The sequence below is a fragment of the Protopterus annectens genome, chromosome 3.part0 (assembly GCF_019279795.1).
Source record: "Protopterus annectens isolate FY-2018-M chromosome 3.part0, PAN1.0, whole genome shotgun sequence".
NCBI lineage: Eukaryota > Metazoa > Chordata > Ceratodontiformes > Protopteridae > Protopterus > Protopterus annectens.
The window spans coordinates 151775131-151794360 of record NC_056731.1 but is presented as its reverse complement, the minus strand read 5'-3'; the positions used below and the strand labels follow the sequence as shown (position 1 = coordinate 151794360).

The window sequence follows — 19230 nt, the reverse complement described above, 5'->3', positions numbered from 1 at the left end:
GTATGTATGTATGTATAAATGAATATATCCACTATTATCCATTGACTTGTAATCAACTTACATATTGTCTTTCACAAACCAGTGAAAAGAAAGACAGTGAACCTTGATGTTAGGCTTTAAAACAGTTTCTTCAGTTAATCAAGTCTAGCTTTCCTTGTTTCTTATGGTTTTGTTTATTTTATTTTATTGCTAAATTGTGATTGATAGACTGTGATTCAGTCTCAGTGCAATCACGCATACACAGTGCAACCTTAAATTACTATCTGTATTCCTTGCCACCGAGTGGGACACTTGTTCACAGGGGTACTGATTACCGAAAGGGAATGCTGGGTTGTATGATACAAAGCCTCATAAAAGCTACAATCCAATAGGGCAAAATTATGCAAATGAAGTGGAGAATGGAAAACCAAACTGTGACTTATAGTTTATATGAGGCAATCCATTTGATTGTACCACAGGACTATGCAGCCATCGCAGTAGGAACTACAGGTCCATGCTACTATCATTCTCTTACAGGAAGCCATTTTGCTATAATTAGGTGATGTTCTCTTTTGGGGAGCTATGTGCTGAATCTATTGATTTGAGCTGAGTGTATTTCTTTGAAGCTTTGGCAATAAGATGGAGGCCATTTTCTAGTTGTGGTAGAACTTCCTTTCCAGTTACTAGTCTACTTTCCAGTGAGAGGAAGAGTGATGTTTTTGGCCCAGAAAAGTAAGGTAATAAAAATATTGTTTTATTGTAAGAAACACAGTGGGTCACCTGCAAGTATACACAAGGAATTTCTTACAATTAAATTAAATGTACACTTTGAATATGGAAAAAAATACTTCTTAGACTTAAAAGTATTACGGTAACATGTCCTCAGGGAAAACAGCTATACTGGTTTGCCAAATAAAATGAGCATCTCCTTTTCTTTGTAGCTGTGAATGGGGGCAATGAATGTCTACTCACAGAACTGCCAGTTTGAATGGTTAGTTTCACAATCGGAGATTGGCATTTCTGTCAATAGACATTCTGAAAATTACATTCCAATAACTGAATGCGTGCTTAAAAAATGAATTTCTGTAGCCACTGAGATCCGTTTGTATTGTAAGCTATACAGATAGTTCTGTCAACAAAAACCTATGTATTTGCAGCTGTAGATATGTGATACCCATATTGATCTTAGGCTGCAGAAGTAAATTTAATTTTTATTTTAATTATTTTATTTGTTGGGGAGATGGACCGGTGTCCAGTTTCAGCCATCATTTTTTTCAGAAAGATACGAGCAATAACTAAATGACAAGCACAGATGAGCACGTGGGTTTTGCAGTCAGTCTGAATGAGGTACATAAAAGAATACATACATAGAAATATGCATAGGTATTGTAAATTGGTATGAGAGCAGTAAATAAAGGAATGCCTACAGTAATGTATAAAAGGTTTAGAGAAATAATTGAGAGAGTAACCAGAACACAAATCTAAGCAAAGATTTAGATTAAGTATGGGGTAGAACCTGACCAGCATATTAAACTTCATTTTTTTATAATATTAGGGTTACAGTATTTCAAGATTGCTAAATATTAGATTACAGTATGTATATTTATATGTATTATTGTTCCAACAGTGTTTCTATTCTTTTACTGTTGTTTCTTAGTGTGATTCCTAATTACTGTGTAGTAGATCATTGTGTATATTGTTCTTTTATTACCAACAATGTTTATATTTGTTTTATTATTCTAATTGTTTCATGGCAACTATGTATTTGATTATGATATCTGACTAACCTAAACTCACTCATTTTCTGTAAACACATAACTGTGTTATACTTGGGTTATGGCTGACATTGGGTCACCTGTGCTGTCAGATCAGCAAACAGCAATGTCACTAATTAAATGACGAAATTAAAATGAATGAACAGTCTCCAGAATAAAATTAGCCTGACAGTTGTTAGGCAGCTTGCTGAATTGATTAAGGGTGATGCTGTTTTCTTTTGTAAGAAGATCATGGCTGAAAATATACCCAAGGAACTCAATCCACCTGCCTAAAAGGACAAATAAAACATAAATAAGTTTTGGGGATAACCACATAAATATGTATACACTATTAATATAAAAGGTATGTTTTTAGAAGGGTTAGCTGTAATTATTAGACAAAATAAAGTATTTGTATTAGTGGTTTGCTATGTTTCTTTCTATAAGTAGTGCTGAGGATAACATAGCACTTTTTATCCTTAAAAACTGGAAATAATTTTTGATGTGTTTTTAAGAATAACTTCTGGAGATGGTATATGAGGTAGGGTGCCTAAGTATTATATATTTGTATGAATGCTTGGCAACATGAGTTTAGGTTTTTCAGAGTTTACAGTAAGTTATAGAGAATGGAGCCATTTATAAAGGTCTGCTGTGTTAAATGATAGACTAATAAAGATGCTTTTCTAAGCAGTGGCTAGTGGACCAGAAAAATATGTCATGACAAAGAAAACAAAAAGATTTTAATGTTAGAATGCTATTTATATTGCTAATGAAGAATATGAAAAGTGAGTGACCAAGCAATGCTCTGTGATATGCCTAGTGACATCCAGACAGCAGGCACACCATAGAGTACTCTTATAATATTAAGAGAGTGTTTAAACCATTGTGGAGTTGAATCAGAGAGGCCAAAATAAGGGGCGGGTTTAGAGCTGTTTATTGTGATATAGTGTTAAACTTCTTAGTGGGATTGCTAAAGACTGATCTTTTGAGATAGTTTAGTTCCATATTTCTATTGGCAGAAGTATTAGAAGTGAATAGGGCAGTAGGTGTGCTATAGTCATTTTGGCAGTCATTCGATTGTTGCAAAGTAGGAATTTTCTTCCATGTTGTACTACTTTAGCAAACATAACTTTACCAAGTATTTTAGTATTATGGTATTGATGGTGTACTGGCCCAGCGATGATGGGTTTGTCATTTTAGGCTGAGATATAATGCTAGAAGATTTCGAAATGTGGTGAAAATTGATGCTGGACAGTGAAATGATTATGTGGTAATGCAATAAAGATGTTGCATGAATGATAGCATTTGGAATAGACTCACTGGACCTAGCCTACTGTAATAGAAAATAGCTTGTAACTATTTCTGATCTACAAAATCAGGATGGGAAAGCTATTGAAGGAGGTTATATTGTTTGATAATAGTTAATGAGGTTCAGTAAGTTGATTCAGCAAAGGTAGCAGTTTTGGCCCTATGAATGTAAAATCTATAGCCATGTTAATAGTACAGAGTTTAGTATCTTGAAGGAGCTGTTGTCAAGGGAAATATTTGGCAAAAGTGGCCTGCATTTATCAATAAGGATCTTGACTTTCTTCCACAGTAACTTTGGATTGTTTCGGTTTGTTTAGACTAGTTGTGTTGAAGGATGTTTTCTTTGTTGTTTTTTTTTCACAAGTTTCTAAGGGATCAGTAACACCGATTTTGGATTGTGTTGTCAGATTCATATTCATACCTAATCTGACACCATTTTAATGATTCTTGTTTTACTTGAGGATTATACTAGGGAACTGAGTAAACCTTGTTTATCTAAAATGTATAAAATCATCTGCTACAGACCTTCGTGGAATATTGAGAAAACATTCACTTTATAAGGCAAGAAACACACACACACGCACTCACACACACACACACACACACACACACACACACACACACACACACACACACACACACACACACACACACGCATGCACGTATGCACATGCACACACACACACTGCAGCATAGTAGCTATTTCAGTTATCAGAAACACAGAAACAGTGCAGGCAATGTTAAAGAAAACAATACAGCAAGATGCCATGACTTGGGACAGGTCAGTTCCCTATCTCCTTTATCCTGTAAGGCTGGTACCCTAAGTTTCAATAGGCTTTTCCCCATCCAAGTTATTATACAGAGGACATGTCTGAAAATTGCTAGACATATCGAATGGGATTTGAGAGATAGAGAAAACTCTAACTTGCATGAATTGTGATGCCGGTAATTAAAAAAAAACATGTGCAAAGGGTGAAAGAGAAGCAACAGAGATTATATAGCAAGTATGTTAGACTCAGAGTCTACAACAGGGGGCAAAGATTCTGGGCAAGTTCCCTGTGCTGCAAATAAATTCATAGCAAGATGTCAGGGACTCTTTGAGGAGTCAGAGAAAGTGTACTAAATGTACTCTAAAATAATCTAGGTTGGAAAGAGAAGACCAGATCAGATATGTCACATAAATATGTTTAAACCATTTAGGAAAGTTAATCTTCTACAATCAGCTTGGAAGGAGACATATACATCAATGGAATGTCACCAGGGAATTCTGTACCTGCTGTTCAAAAAACTGAAACTTTGTTTAGATCCCACTAATAAGAAGTAACACTATTTTGCTGTGAAATAAATATTTTTTCTGAGCTAGCTGGTAAAATAAATTGAATATAGTATCATATTGAGACCGAGCCAGTGGAGAACGTAAACAAAACTATAAAATCTACCAGAGTCCTAAATCAAGACATAGGTGAAGCAGTGAAAAAAAACGTTTATGCCGGAAGTTATTGAGAATTACAAAATTGAGAAGCACAGTTCAAGTGTATTGATCTGTAAGGTGGACATCTCTATAAGATTGTATAATAATTTCTAGAAACTGAATGAGATATCCAGATCTGACCTTTATCCAATGCCCAGAATGAATGAGTTCATTGATTTGTTAGGCGAAGGAAGAATTTGTTCACCCAAGCTTTGACCAAGAGGTACTGGTAGATTCTTCTCACCAATGAGGATAAAGAAAAAATAGCATTCCCTACTTCTGAAGATCTTCTTCATAAGAGTCTTACCCTTTGAGGTCTAGTCCCATAGACAGAGTTCTGAAACTTCATACCATATAATCAGATGAGTACCTTGATGACCTAGCAATTTATTCAGAAGGCTGGAAGTCACACTTAACCAAAGTACAAGTTGTGCTGGTATCTTTAAGACAGGCATGGTTTAGGTTAATGCTAACAAAAGAAAATGTTGTATGACAGCAGCGATATATTTAGGATACAGGATTGGGATGGGGCAATTATACACAATCAGACAAAACAGAAACTGTTAAGAACTGTGCTATACTCAGTACTAAACACCAAGTGAAACTATGTTTAGGGCTGGCAGCAGAACTGTAAGTACACCAGGGTAAAAGAGGTTACTGACCTTGGGTTCAGGCTGTTAGGGGGCATAACCGGCAGGTGCCATTGATGAGGGTATGCAGTACTGTCACTAATTTCTGAAGCTGCTTCAGTGAATTGTTCCAGAGAAATAGATTTGTTTTAAACATTTTACTATACAGAAAAGTTTGCAGAAAGTGTGAATATAGAATATAACATTAGGTAATGTTTTAGAGACACATCCTTATTAGCAAACCGCAGTGGTACAAACACCTCTGTCCTTTTAAAGATACAAAACTTCTAATTTTGTCATCGTACTGCATCACAAATAAGAGGCAGTGACACACTAAACCTGGTTACGCTAAGTTTGAAAAGTTGGAAGCTTGCAAAGATGTTGAAGAGTGAGACTACAAATGTATTTTAATGAGTTCATCAGTAATGAGAGGGAATGGTATTTCCTGAGAGGCGTCAGCACAATCATTATGAATGTGATGCCGTAGGGAAGCAAATCATTTGCTAAAATAAGCAGCTGTAGTCTGTCACAAATTTTTAGTCTGCTGGTATCAGGTGCAACATCATTTCTTCAGTTTTTGATCTAACCATAACTATGTGCATGCTTTTAATATAGTCATCCTCTGATGGTACTTTATAACTTCCAGGATTTGGGACTGCAGTTTAGAAATTGTGATCTCTCTCATGTCCCACATCAGATATCCTTAATGAGTAATCAGGCTATGTTTGTTATGGCAATGTAGATGGAGTAATTTAAAATCCGACTAAGGCGAGTAAAATATGATCCCTTCTTAGTCGTTAGTCGATTAAGATAACATTTCATTTCATCATCTTACTAGTTGGCGTACATGCTTTAACATGAGATATGAGAGAGAATGGTGATGCGATTAATACTTTCTTTTACATCGTGTATCTTAAGATTTTAAGGTCCAGTTGTATGACCATGCATTGTAGGACAGTATATTTTCAAGGCGTATGTTATATGCACTGCTTGGAAAGCTGCACAGTATTAGTGTAGAGTTGAGGTCAGAGGTTGAATTCCTTTTCACATGTTAAAACTGGCAACGAAGATTAATAACGTCTCTGGGCTTCTTTATAGCAAAGAGTCACAGCTTCCTTTTCTGCTTGTGAACAATTCAATCAAATTGACTTAAAAGACAAAAAAAGCAGGACTTCTACATAACATGTTTCATCATGCGCTAAGCTAAATGTAAACAATGCTGCTTGCTTTCCTTACCTTACCTACCTTTGGTCAACATTCTTACAGAAGGTACTCTTGTCAGTCAACATCATTTAGTGATTTTATATAAAATCATTCTCAAGTAGAGTAATTAAAATATAAACATTCAATGGATTTTCACTGCTTTTTGTATAAGCTAATTTACTTTTAATTTTGTGTTCAAGGAATTCAGCATGCCACCACAACAACCATAATAATGTACACAAACATAAGAGAACATTCAGGTGCAGCAGATAAAGAAATCATTAGCTCTCTTCCATTCATGGATGGGTGCATATTCTGAGAAGCTGAAGCTCACAATCAATAACTGTGAGCAGTTTAAAAATTAGAGCATTATTTTAAAGTATTTACATGAGTTGCAAAGAAAATCTGATATTTAAGGTGAACAAAATACAGCTACGAAGAGTTAGTACTTTTTCATTTATATTTTCTTGTAATGTACATTAAACAAAAAGTTAATGCAATGTATGATTAACGTATGGAAGTCTTAGAAGGTTAATCAATCTAATACTTTTGCCTGATGCTCAACATGATTTAAGCACTGTTGATCTCCTTGTAATGTAAGTGTGTGAATTAAACTATAATGCCAAAATTAGTAGGTAGCAACATAATAAGTCTTTAGTTTATTTCTCTAGTGATGAGCTTCAAATGAAGTACAGCTGAGTTTGTAACTGCTTATTGATTATCAAAATTTTGAGCAAGATTTTCTTTTTTGTTTTCCAGTCATATGCAGTTTTTGCAGATTTTTCTAGTTTTTTTCCTTTATGTTTTTGTCCCCCCCCTGCTCAGGATCACTATCAGGCCACCATTCTCTATACATACATTTGTTCCTCCCTTTCCTTGGTATCAGAGGCCCTTGGGAAAGGAAGATGTGAGCTTGAATTCATAGCTGCCATCAAATAGGTTAGGAGATTTGTTTAAATATTTAAAAAAAATATCTGCTTTTGGCCAGAAAATGTTTTTCACTGCTCACTATACCGAGTCCAGTTTGGGTACGTTTCCCCAAACATGTGATCTTAGTTTGGGTGCCATGCATTCCTGGATAGGCTTGCATCCCCTAAGTCTCAGTGTACAAATGGTACTTCCAGTTCTTTTCACCAGATGATGCTACTGCAGTAGATTCGACCAACAAGATAGGTGAGTTGATTCATATTCTCCCATGCTACCCAAGCTAATGTTCCCATTACCTAAGCTGGTCGTTGATCCAGATTCATCTGGGACATAGTTGATAAGTCCTCTATACCATGGAACTAGTTATAAAATCATAGGATCATAGGAGGTTACTACTCTAATGGCCCTAGGGTCCTTACAAGCCTAGTCAAGTTTAACCCCTGTTCCCAAGAGTATCTGTGATGAGCAAACACTTAATTCAGCACCTGTTGCCTCTGTCCAAGAGGGACATCAGTGGAACCCCTAGGGTGAACTTCCTGCGCACCACCCAATCATCTAAATTACGGTGAAATAAGCTCAATGAAGGGCTTTGTTTAACTTGAATTGGGAGTTTGTTCCAAAGGTGAGGTATCCTCTGTGAGACAAACCTGTCCCTCCAGCAGGTTTTGTTGATGCCACATACCAGGTTAAGGTCCTTAGAGCAAGTGACTCGTATGCCACTAGATTTGTGTATGTGCAGCACTTCCATTAAAGAAGGGTCAGAAAATGCTTTATATGCAAGGCATAGGTCTCCTCTGAGTAGTCTGTATGATAACAAATAAAGTGACAGTGATTTCAGTCTGTCCACATAAGACAGATGCTGCTGACCCCAAATTTTCCTTGTAAGGAACCTTTGTGGTCTCTCCAACTGATGAAGGTGTTTGGAGAGGTACAAACAAAAGGGGCATCGTACTCTACTATTGACCTGATGAGGGAAGCATAGAGGGAGGTTATAACTTCTTTTTTTCTGGAGGCAATACCCTTGCTTATGAGATGAGCTATGTAAAATGCCCTTCTTACTACTGCGGAGACATGGTGATCAAAGGTGAAATTGCTGTCAATTTGTGTGCCCAGATCTCTTACCACTGTTTGCCTGCTTAGGATATTGCTATTGATGTCACAGTTTGCAGGGATGTCCCCCTTGCTGAAGGGGATGATAATGCATTTTATGCGTTAAGTTTGAATCCATGACTTTGGCACCGATCATTAGTCAGTGTGAGTCCTTCCTGCAGGATGTTGACATCATTTTGGGACTCAATGACCACTCCTAGTTTGCAGTCAGCAGCAAAGTTAGTCAGCCAAAGACCTGTAGTTTTAGCCTGTCCTTCAGAGAAGTAGATTCCAAACAGCAGGGGGCCCCAGAACCGATCACTGTGGAACATCACAGGTTATGCGTCTGCTGGAGGAGGTGGATTCCCCTATTTTGACTGTATGAGTTCTATCATTGAGCTAGTTTGCAACCCATCTGACAATATATAGGTTAATATGCAGCTGGGTGAGCTTATCAATGATGACAGAGTGAGGAATAGTGTCAAAGGCCTGAGCTAAGTGTAGCTAGGCACTATGCACAGATTTATCCTCATAGAGGGCTTTAGAGAGAGTGTTTTGAAGAAGTCCACCAAGTTAAACAAGCATGACTGCCCCTTGACAAAGCCGAACTGGGTGTGGTCAAGCATTTGGAGATTTTTTATATCTTTGAATACAAAGACTTCCCTTCACTGAAGACTGCAATACTAAATATCAAAATATCAACTATGTACAAAGAACTGCAGGACCACCATGGAGAGAAAAGTATATAAAAAAATCTTACAAAATCTTTATTCAAAATTCAGTAAAAAAACATAATGAGGTAAGAGCTAAAAAATGGTTAAGCGCTTTCGGCCATGCCTTCATCAGATCTTGTTTCACCATAGGACACTCCCCCTTTTCTTATAACTACCATTTAACCAATGGAATCTTCTCTTGAGATTCTGGCCTTTCAGTACCAGTTTTAAAGGAACCATTACATTAAGTCCAGGGTCTTTATCTGCTCTTAAATCAGCTATCCAGCAGGTTTCTTTAAACTCAGTCTTATTAAATAAATCTTCTCCTCTCATACTTTCTTGGACTTTTTCCAAGGCTGTAAAGAAGAACTTATGTCCTAGATTTTTCTGGATATGCTGTGATAAAGCATAAGTGGGTACAATCAACCTAATAGCACTAAGATGATGTAAGATCCTTTCTTTGAAAGATCTGTTGGTCTTCCCAACATAAAATGCCTGACAACTATCATAATCAGCAACATTTATAATATTTCTAGTCTTACAATCCACATAGGTCTTTGTTTAATGTTGGGATGTTTGAAACAATTCTTGGGATCGATATATGGAAATGCCTCACATTTTCTGCAGGGAAATGTGCCCATTCTGATACCTGATCATCTGAGATTAAATCCTTCTATATAACACAAAAACCTTTTCAAGTTGGTTTATTCTTAAAGGAGAACCTTGGTGTTTCACCAACTATATGTCTTAATTGGTCATCCATAGTTAGAATTTTCCAATTCTTCTTAATGATCTCACATATAGCAGAAATATCACTTCTTCTTCCAGCTTTTCCTGGTTTGGGGTCGCCACAGTGGATCACCTGTCTGCTCATGATTGGCAGTGGAGCTTTACAGTGTTGAGTTGCCAGCCCGGTGCTCAACCTTCCACAGAAGGCACACACACACGCACTCAGACCTAGGGCCAATTTAGAGTGACCAATCCACCTGCAGCATGCCTGGGATGTGGGAAGAAACCACAGCACTCGGAGGAAACCCATGCGACCACAGGGTGGACATGCAGACTCTGCACAGAAGGCACCCCAGCCGAGGATCGAACCGGAGAACCTCTTGCTGTGAGGCGACAATGCTAACCACTGCACCACTGTGGCCATCCATATAGCAGAAATATCACTACTGTATGTTAATAAGCACCTCATATTATTATTATTAAATTCTCTGCAGCCATTGTTGGTTGTCTTCATAAGTACTCTTGATTTAACTGAGAAATATGGTTTTCCTTTAGTTTCCTTTGATTCCTAACTTGTTGGATCCCTTGCTGGATTTCAGAGTCTCTATATCCATGAACTAACAGGTTCTCCTTCAATTGTGTCATCTCTTCATCATGTACTTGTTCACTGGTGCATAGCCTTGAAGTATGAAAAAACTGACCATTAATTATTTCTGGAAAAGTGTGTCCAGGGTGCATGCTTGTTCTATGCAAAGTATGATTCCTTAAACTTTATTTCCTTGAGACAGTCACATCTAAGAGATCAATTTCACTTTTTGAGTTTCATACCTCAAATTCCAAGAACACTGTTGTACTTTCTAAATAACTCACAAATCTATGGAGTTGCTCTTCATTATTTCTTCATAGAATAAATACATCATCCACAAACATTCCACAATAGATGATGTTATCTTTCCATGGGGTTCCTTCATAAAAGATGTATTCCTCTTCCCACTGCACCAAATCTATGTTGGAGTAGCTATTGGCACATGATGTGACCATAGCCACCCCCCATTTTTGCCGGTAATATTCATTTTCATAGATAAAAATATTATTCTCAATAGCTGGAGCGCCTTCTGTGTGGAGTCTGCATGTCCTCCCTGTGGTAGAGTGGCATTTGAAAGACATGCATGAATGGGCTTCCCTTCGCTGAAGGTTGGGCATCAGGCTGGCACCTCGGCACCATAAAAATCTACTGCCAATTATTAGCGGACGGGAGTTCCGCTGTGGTGACCCCTAACCAGGAAAAGCCGAAAGAAAAACAACAAGTGAAGTGATTTGCATGCTTCCCTTTCCATCTGAAGCACCACGTTTCCTTAAAAAGTCACAGACTGATCTTATCCTATACTCATTTGGGATTACTGTGAACAGGTTCTTAACTTCTATGGTCACCATCACAAGATCCTCCAACCTATCCAGGGTAATTATTTCTTCATATAATGACTCCAAGAACTGTGAGGACTATCTCAGCGCTGTACCTGCCTTCGGTATTATTCTCGCCAATTGATGTTCCACATAAATAGAAGCTGGATCAGTTAGCCATCCTCTTCTAGACACAGTAGGATGTAAGGGTGGATCATGCCTATTGTTATGTATCTTAGGTGAACCATTTATAGTTGGTACCACCGGATGTTCCATTTCCAAATGCTTATGTAATTCCTCCATTATATTCCTTGTCATAAGAAGATCATATAAAGCATCCAGACTCTAACAACACATTTGTGTATGTCCCATTTATATTTCTTCTTCTACATCTTATCATCATTAAGCATTCCAATCATTCTACACGGATAGCCTTGTGCTCTCATTATCACTATGGCCCCTACTTTATCAGCTGGTTTTATAATAATACTGCTATTGTGCAACAATTCCTGTAAAACCTTAAACTCCAAGGGAGTTCTATTATAATAATTGGCCTTATTATTTCCAGAACATCATCTTGCCACTTCTTGTTCACATAAATGCCTAAAGATATCCACTGTTGGGTGGAAAGGAGGTACAAATGTACTTGTTTTTTTTGAAAATATTCAGGTTTCCACTATTATTATTGCCAAAGGTATTCCTTAATGTCACATTTCTGCCAAAGCACTTAATATCCTGGGTAAATTCACTTATCCTCGACTGTAGTGCAGGGATAAAGGTTAATCCTTTATTCAGCAATGGCAGATATGCATCATCCAGTGTAAAATTTGACAAATTCATTACCAATTATTCTTTCAGGTGATTTACACTGTTAATTTCAGCCTTTTTCTGGACCTGCTGTTCGAAAGTGGTCTGTTCCAAGATTGCTGTTTCAATGGTGCTGGAAGACCCAAAAAAAGGCAGATGAAATGCCTTATCTTTAGCTCTTGTACCCTTGATTGTCAGAGGCCTGTGTACCATTGATTACAAGTGTGCTGCATATCTGGATCTTTCCTTTAAGGTTTAAATGTAACTAAAGAATGGATTTCACAAGAAGTCTTATTTGCTTGCGTAAGTTGAGGAGGGAATGTTTCCAATTTGGAAACCATTCCTTCTTATTCTTAGACAGCAATTTTTTTTCCTCTTATTGTACAGCCTGTTAATGGCAGATGTCCACCAGGCCGGTTTGTTCTTCCCTGAAGATCTTACCTTGGTCCTATCAGGTACGGCAGAGTCAATATAATTGTTCAGGTGTTTGCATAAATCATTGCTGTAGAGCCCTGCATAAGTATCCATACCATCAGTGGGGGGATGGGCTATGAATCTACTTATGCCATCTCATAAGAGGTTATAACTGGCCTTAGAGAAGTTTTTTAGTCTAGTTGCATGCAGCTAAGGGGGAGGGGGGCCTGGTGTTATGGTTACAACTAACGAGACTAATTTGTGGACAGATTTCACCACGGAGGGTCGCATGTTGGGAGTGATGCAACTGTCCCCCTTGTTGGGGAGCACCAGATCCAGGATGTTTGAGCCCCTTGTGGGAGTGTCAACCAGTTGAACCTGGGCATTTGAAATAATGAAATCCAGGAACCATTGGGCAAGTGAGTTTGAACACGCATAGTTTACCCAGTCAATGTTCGGGTAATTAAAGTCACCTAAAAACAGAGTATTTAGTTGTATCTTGATTGACTTGAGTAGTTCCAAGTAGGCTGAGTGGTTGCCCTGTTTCCTGGAGGGGGTTCTATCATTGGCAATGATTTGAATCAGGGTCTTACCAGCAGTTAATTGCAGGAATTGTGCTGTTTAACCAATTTGGATGTGTATTTATCTTTAATGTATATTGATACACCACCTCCTTTAGTTTTCATGCTTTCTGAATGTGGTCTGAACGTGTGGAAGGAAATGTAACTTGGTATGGCTGTGGTGCTCTTCACAGCCTTAAACCAGGTCTATGTGTCTGCACAAATGCCAGCATCTTCCAAAGTGATGAGTGCTTCCAGTGAGTGCAATTTCAGGTTTTTTTTTTTTTTTATGTCGGGTATTTTGTTGTTGTCACATTGCCTAAAAGAGGCACTATGGGGTGGCAAAAGCTTTAGCCAGTAACTGAAATCCCAGGGGTGACAGATGAAGACCATCTTATAGGTTCATGGGTTCATAGGTGTTTACTTGGCTAATGACCACAAGAGCCTTTTTAAGCCTAGCCATGCATTCCAAATCTCTGACAAGTTCTGATACCCTTGATAAGTGTAAGCAGAGGCTTGTGAGATGAAACATTTACATGCTAGGGCCTGGGAAATGAGCCATTTACAGGTTGTCTGTGTCCATTAGAGACATAGGTGCCAAACCAGGGATAAATTTCCTGTTTCACATCCAATTGTCCAGTTTGCACTTGAATTGGGTTCATAGGTTCATAGGTTCATAGGTTGGTACTAGGCTATCAGCCCTAGGGCCTATACAAGCCTAGCCATAACAATTCCCTGGCTATTTCTTCCCACATTATTTACTTTCCTGGACCCCTGTCTAGCAGGGTGACTGACATGATCCCTGGGGTGAATTTCCTTTCTCCCATCCAATCGTCAAGGTTCCTTTTGAAGAGGTCCAAAGAGGCACTCTGCTTGACATGTATGGGCAATCTATTCCAGAGTCTGGGGAGTCTTTGGGTCAGGAACCTATCCCTCCAGCATGTTTTGTTTATTGCGATGACAAGGTTTAGATCCCTGGAGCGTGTAGCTCTGAGGGATTGGGATTTCTTTAAGTGTAGCATGTCCAACAGCTCTGGGTTTGACATGGCCTTGTATGTTAAGCAGAGATTGCCTCTGAGTAGACGATATGCAACAAAGTATAGCTGGAGTTTTTTAAGGCGGTCAGCATAGGGCATCTGCTTTAGGCCTGTGATTCTTTTAGTGAGGTATTTCTGAGGCCTTTCCAGTTGTTACAGATGTCTTGAGAGGTACATACCAAATGGGGCATTGTATTCTATAATGGGTCTAATGAGGGATGAGTACAGTGGGACAATGACCTCCTTTTTTCTGGATGAAAAGCCCTTCGTGATGAGGTGTGCCACATAGAAGGATTTCCTGACTGTTGTGGCAATGTGGTTATCGAAGGTGAGACCACTGTCCACCTGTGTCCCTAAGTCTCTTTTCACACTTTCTGTGTTTAGTGTACTGCCACCTATATGGTAATTCATGGATACATGTTTTTTCCCAAAGGGGATAACAATACATTTCTTGGCATTTAGCTTGTGCCCATGGCTCTGGCACCAAGCATCTGTTTCTGTAAGGCCCTTTTGTAGAGTATCCACATCATTTGGGGATTCAATAATGGCTCCCAGTTTGCAGTCATCTGCAAACTTTGTTAGCCAGAGTCCCTTAGTGTTGACCTGTACTTCAGAGAAGTAGATGCCAAACAAGAGCGGCCCCAGGACTGAACCCTGAGGTACTCCACTTGTCACTTGTCTGGAGCTGGATTTGGAGTCGGCTACTTTTACAGTGTGGGTTCTATCAGTAAGCCATTTAGCAACCCATTGGGTGACATAGGGATTAATGCCCAACTTAGTAAGTTTATCTATGATTCCAGAGTGGGGGATGGTGTCAAAGGCCTTGGCAAGGTCTAGATAAGCTGTGTGGACCACCTTACCCTTGTCCATGGCTCTGGAGACTGATTCAAACAAGTCAATCAGGTTCAGGAGACAAGATCGGCCCTTCACAAACCCAAACTGGGTGGGGTCCAGTGTTTGAAGGTTGCCAATGTCTTTGTTTATAAGTTCCATGATAATACGCTACATGGCCTTGCAGATAAGGCTTGTCAGACTGATGGGACGGTAGTTTCCGGGATCCAAGGTGGATCCCCCCTTGTGGATTGGGATAACTGTAGCTTTGTGCCACTCAGTGGGCACGAAACCTGAGGTGAGGCTATGATTAAACATGACACTTAGGTGAGGTGCCAGTTCATATTGTAGTTCATGTAGTACAAAGCCCGGGATGTCATCTGGTCCCATGGATGCTGTATTCTTGGCTTTAGAGAGTGCGTTTTGTACCTGTGTGGCCATTATTACTGGAATTTGGCAATCTTCTGGTATTGAGATGGGCCATTTAGGGGGTGAGAGGGGGGTGAAGTTGGCACTGAATCGATCTGCCAGGATATTGGCAATATCCTTTGGATCAGTATATTTAATGCCATTCTGTTTTAGCTCAGAGCAGATCTGAGCATTGCCATTTAGATTTTTGACATAGTTATAGAATGCTTTGTGGTTGTCTTTGGAATCTTTGGCAATTTTATTTTCATAACTAGCTTTGGAGGATTTTATGAGGCATCTCAGTTTATTACTGAGGCTAGTAAGGGAGTTTTTTGCATCCTGGGATTTTCCTCTTTTCTGCAAAAATTTCTTCCTTTTGTTGTAAAGTTTGTTTATAGCAGTGGACCACCAGATTGGCTTCCTTTTTTTGGATGAGAGTATTTTGGTTCTATTTGGGATGGCACGATTCATGCATGAGTAGATGTGCTCATTCAGTGCCTTAGTGTAGGATTTTGCAGTTGAACTTTCAGTTCCCGTCTGCATGGGTGTCATGAAGTTTGTCACTTCTGACTTGAGTAGCATGAAGTTGGCTTTGAAGAAGTTTTTTATGGTGGTGTCTTTACTGGGGGGTGGGGGTGGGATGTGGATGTTAAGGGCGATTAGCTTATGGTCAGACCTGACTAACGAGGGGGTGACCATAGGTATGGAGCATTGATTTCCCATGTTGGTAATGACCAGGTCTAGGATATTGGAGCCCCTGGTGGGACTATGGATTAGTTGATCCAGGGCGTTGGAATTTATGAATTCCAAGAACCGTTGCGCAAAGGTGTTGGGACATGAGTAGTTTTCCCAGTTAATGGCAGGGTAGTTAAAATCACCCAGTATTAGGGTGTTTGGTTCTATCTTAATATTTTCCAGTATGTTTAGAAAGGTGTAGTGAGAATCTTGGGGTATGGTGGGGATCTGTAGCAAGCTACAATTTGGATTGCAGTCTTACCTAGTGTTAGTTGCACTTGGAGAATTTCAGACACATTGTGTTGGCCAACTAGCCTGGTGGTGTGAATATTGACACTCCTCCACCTTTAGTGTTTCGGTCCTGGTTTGGTGGCCAAAAAGTGTGGTAAGAGTTGTAGCCTGGTATTGCAGGGGTGCTCTCTGGAGCCTTGAACCAGGTCTCAGTTACTGCACAGATATCGATGTTCTCCATTTTTTGGAGTGCCTCGAGAGAGTGCATTTCGAGGTTTAAACTTCTAGCATTGAGTAGCATTACCTTCAGATTTTGCATGCTTGTACCTGTTACGGTGGTGGTTTTGTCCTTTGAAGTTTGCCTAAAAAAGGCACTATATGGGGTGGCAAGAGCCTTAGCCAGTAACCTGAATCCCAGGGGCGACAGGTGCAGACCATCTCTGGCAAAGCATCGTCGTCTGTCAATCATGTAGTCCCAGGCAGACAGATACTGGATCCCCTTTGAATGACACCATAAGCTTAGCCAATTGTTGAAGTCAATCATTTTATCCTTATATTGTGGTATCATTCTGGGCGAAGGCAGGATGCTACTCAGGGCTAGGGTCATACCTGCCTGGGCCACATGATCTGAGAGCTCTTCCATGTCTCTTTTCATGTAGTCCAGGGAGGTACATCTCAAGTCATTCACTCCAACATGGACAATGACAGAGTCATATTTGTACTTGTTGTGGAGTGACTTGAGTGCATGCGTTATGTGGCGGATCCTGGCACCCGACAGGCAGCTGACTGTAATTTTCTCCTTATTCAACCTGGTGAGAGGGACATCAGTGTGCCGGACTATAGAGTCACCTATGACTAAAGTGTTAGGTACATTGTCTTGCCTTAGGGGCTGTTGCTGGGTGGCACACTGGTGTTGTGAACTATGTGACACATTGGTTGTGATTGGTGTTTGTTTGCGTTTCAGCTTCAGAGTTCTTTAGAGGTCTTCAGCTTTCAGAGGATTAGGGAGGAACTCTGCTTCACATGGATAGGGAGCCTGTTCCAGAGACAGGATAATCTCTGGGATACATACTTGTCTCTCCAGCAGGTCCTATTTATATCACAAGCAAGGTTTAAGTCTTTAGAATGGGTAATTCTGGTAATGTTTACTTTGCCGATATGCAGGAGGTCCATCAGAGTGGGGTTTGACAATGCCCTGTATGTCAGGCATAGATCTCCCCTCAAAAGCCTGTAGGAGACAGAATAGAGGGATAGAGTCTTGAGGTGGTCTGCATAGGACATTTTACTTAAGCCATGTATGCTTTTTTAGTGTGGAACCTCTGTGGATATTTCATTTGTTGGCAAAGCATCAAGGCCTGTTGACCATGACATTCCAGGCTGACAGATACTGGATCCCCTTAGAACGACACCAGAAAGTAAGCCAATTCTCAAAGTCAATCATTTTCTGTTTGTACTGTGGCATCATTCTAGGTGAAGGTAGAATGCTGCTTAAGGCAAGGACATACCTGCCTGAGACACATAATCAGAGAGTTTGGTCATGTCTCTCTTCATATAGTTCAGTGAATCAAGTCGTTCACACCAACATGGACTATGATGGAGCCATAAAAGTACCTATTGTTGAGAGACTTGGATGTGTGTATGATGTGGTGGATCCTGGCAACAGACAGACAACTGACAGTGACCTCTTCCTTATCCAACCTGGTGAGAAGGACATCTGTGTGTCTCACAATGGAGTCACCTATGACCAAAATGTCTGGTTTTGTGTTTGCCTTAAGGGTTTAGTTTGTGATAAACTATTGTATGAGGTATTATGTGTACAATAATCTGCTGGAGATGTATTATATGAAGTGTGCTTGTGTTTGGGAGGTCTCTGGTGTTTGGGTAGGTTTCTGTAAGGACCTCTGCATATATAAGAATATGTGTCATTTGCTTGGATTGTGCAGGAGGTGATGTATGTATGCTGACAACCTGCTCAGTGTCAGATGTACTGACTGGTGAGTGAGAGAGCCAGGCTCAAAGGTTCTTAATATAGATGCATCTCTTGCATATTGAATTGGAGTGAACTAAGAGGAGTGGGTTGTCAGTATACATGAGGCAATTGCTACATTGCCTCAGGATGCCCATGTTGACTAGGCAAGTTGATGAAAATGTGGGAAACTGTCTGTCCATAATGCTAGGAAGTTACTTTGTTCAGAACTGGGTAGTAGACAGGAAGGACTAGGTAAAGCAGATGGACAGGTGAAGAGGTCTAAATAATGAAGGTCTAATGGGAAGGATTTATACTGGTACTTCAGAAGTTAGGCTGAATGTACCACCTGACCATGAATTACAATCACATAAAGCCAACTATAGAGAAAGAGCAGTGTACTAAGGGAAAAATTAACAAGTGAGAAGTTTGCTACTATAAAATCGCCAACGGTATTCACCACTGTGCAGCAGTGCATGATGGTGCACTCCACGCAAACAAGTACAAGCCCGCACAAATATGGGGCTTAAATAACAGCAGGGATAACCCCTTTTAACTCAAACTAACCAATAAGGAAGCTCAACTCTGAGCTCTGGTCTGATAATCTTAAATCAGATGGGTCCCAGACAGCACTCTCCTGCCACAAGGGTGCAAAAGGGCCTTCTCCAACGAAAGATGTCTTGGAATTAGTGATCAGTAATTACAAACTGTCCAAGAAACAGCAAACCTGAATCCGAACTGTGCTACAGCTAAGCTAGTGCAGAAACACAACAAATACAGCAAATAGTTCAAAATAATTCAAAAAGGCAACAGTAGATAGTAGATACAGTTAAAAGTACAAAATAAGAGCAAAAACAGGCACTTATAGTTTATTGGAAGCATGTATGCCTCAGATTGTTCAGTAGATCAATGTACAGCAGTGGCTGGTTGCCAACCTCCATTTAGGTTGGTTTAAACAAGCACAAACCCACACAAACATGGGGCTTAAATAACAGCAAGGAGAACCCCTTTTAACTCAAACTAACTAATAAGGAAGCT

General features: G+C 39.6%; 1 protein-coding gene across 5 annotated transcripts in view; it reads right to left on the bottom strand.

Annotated features, from left to right (window-relative positions):
* TMEM108 (transmembrane protein 108) overlaps window positions 1-19230 on the bottom strand; it is a 1727675-nt gene that overhangs the window by 369053 nt on the left and 1339392 nt on the right. The window lies entirely within an intron of this gene.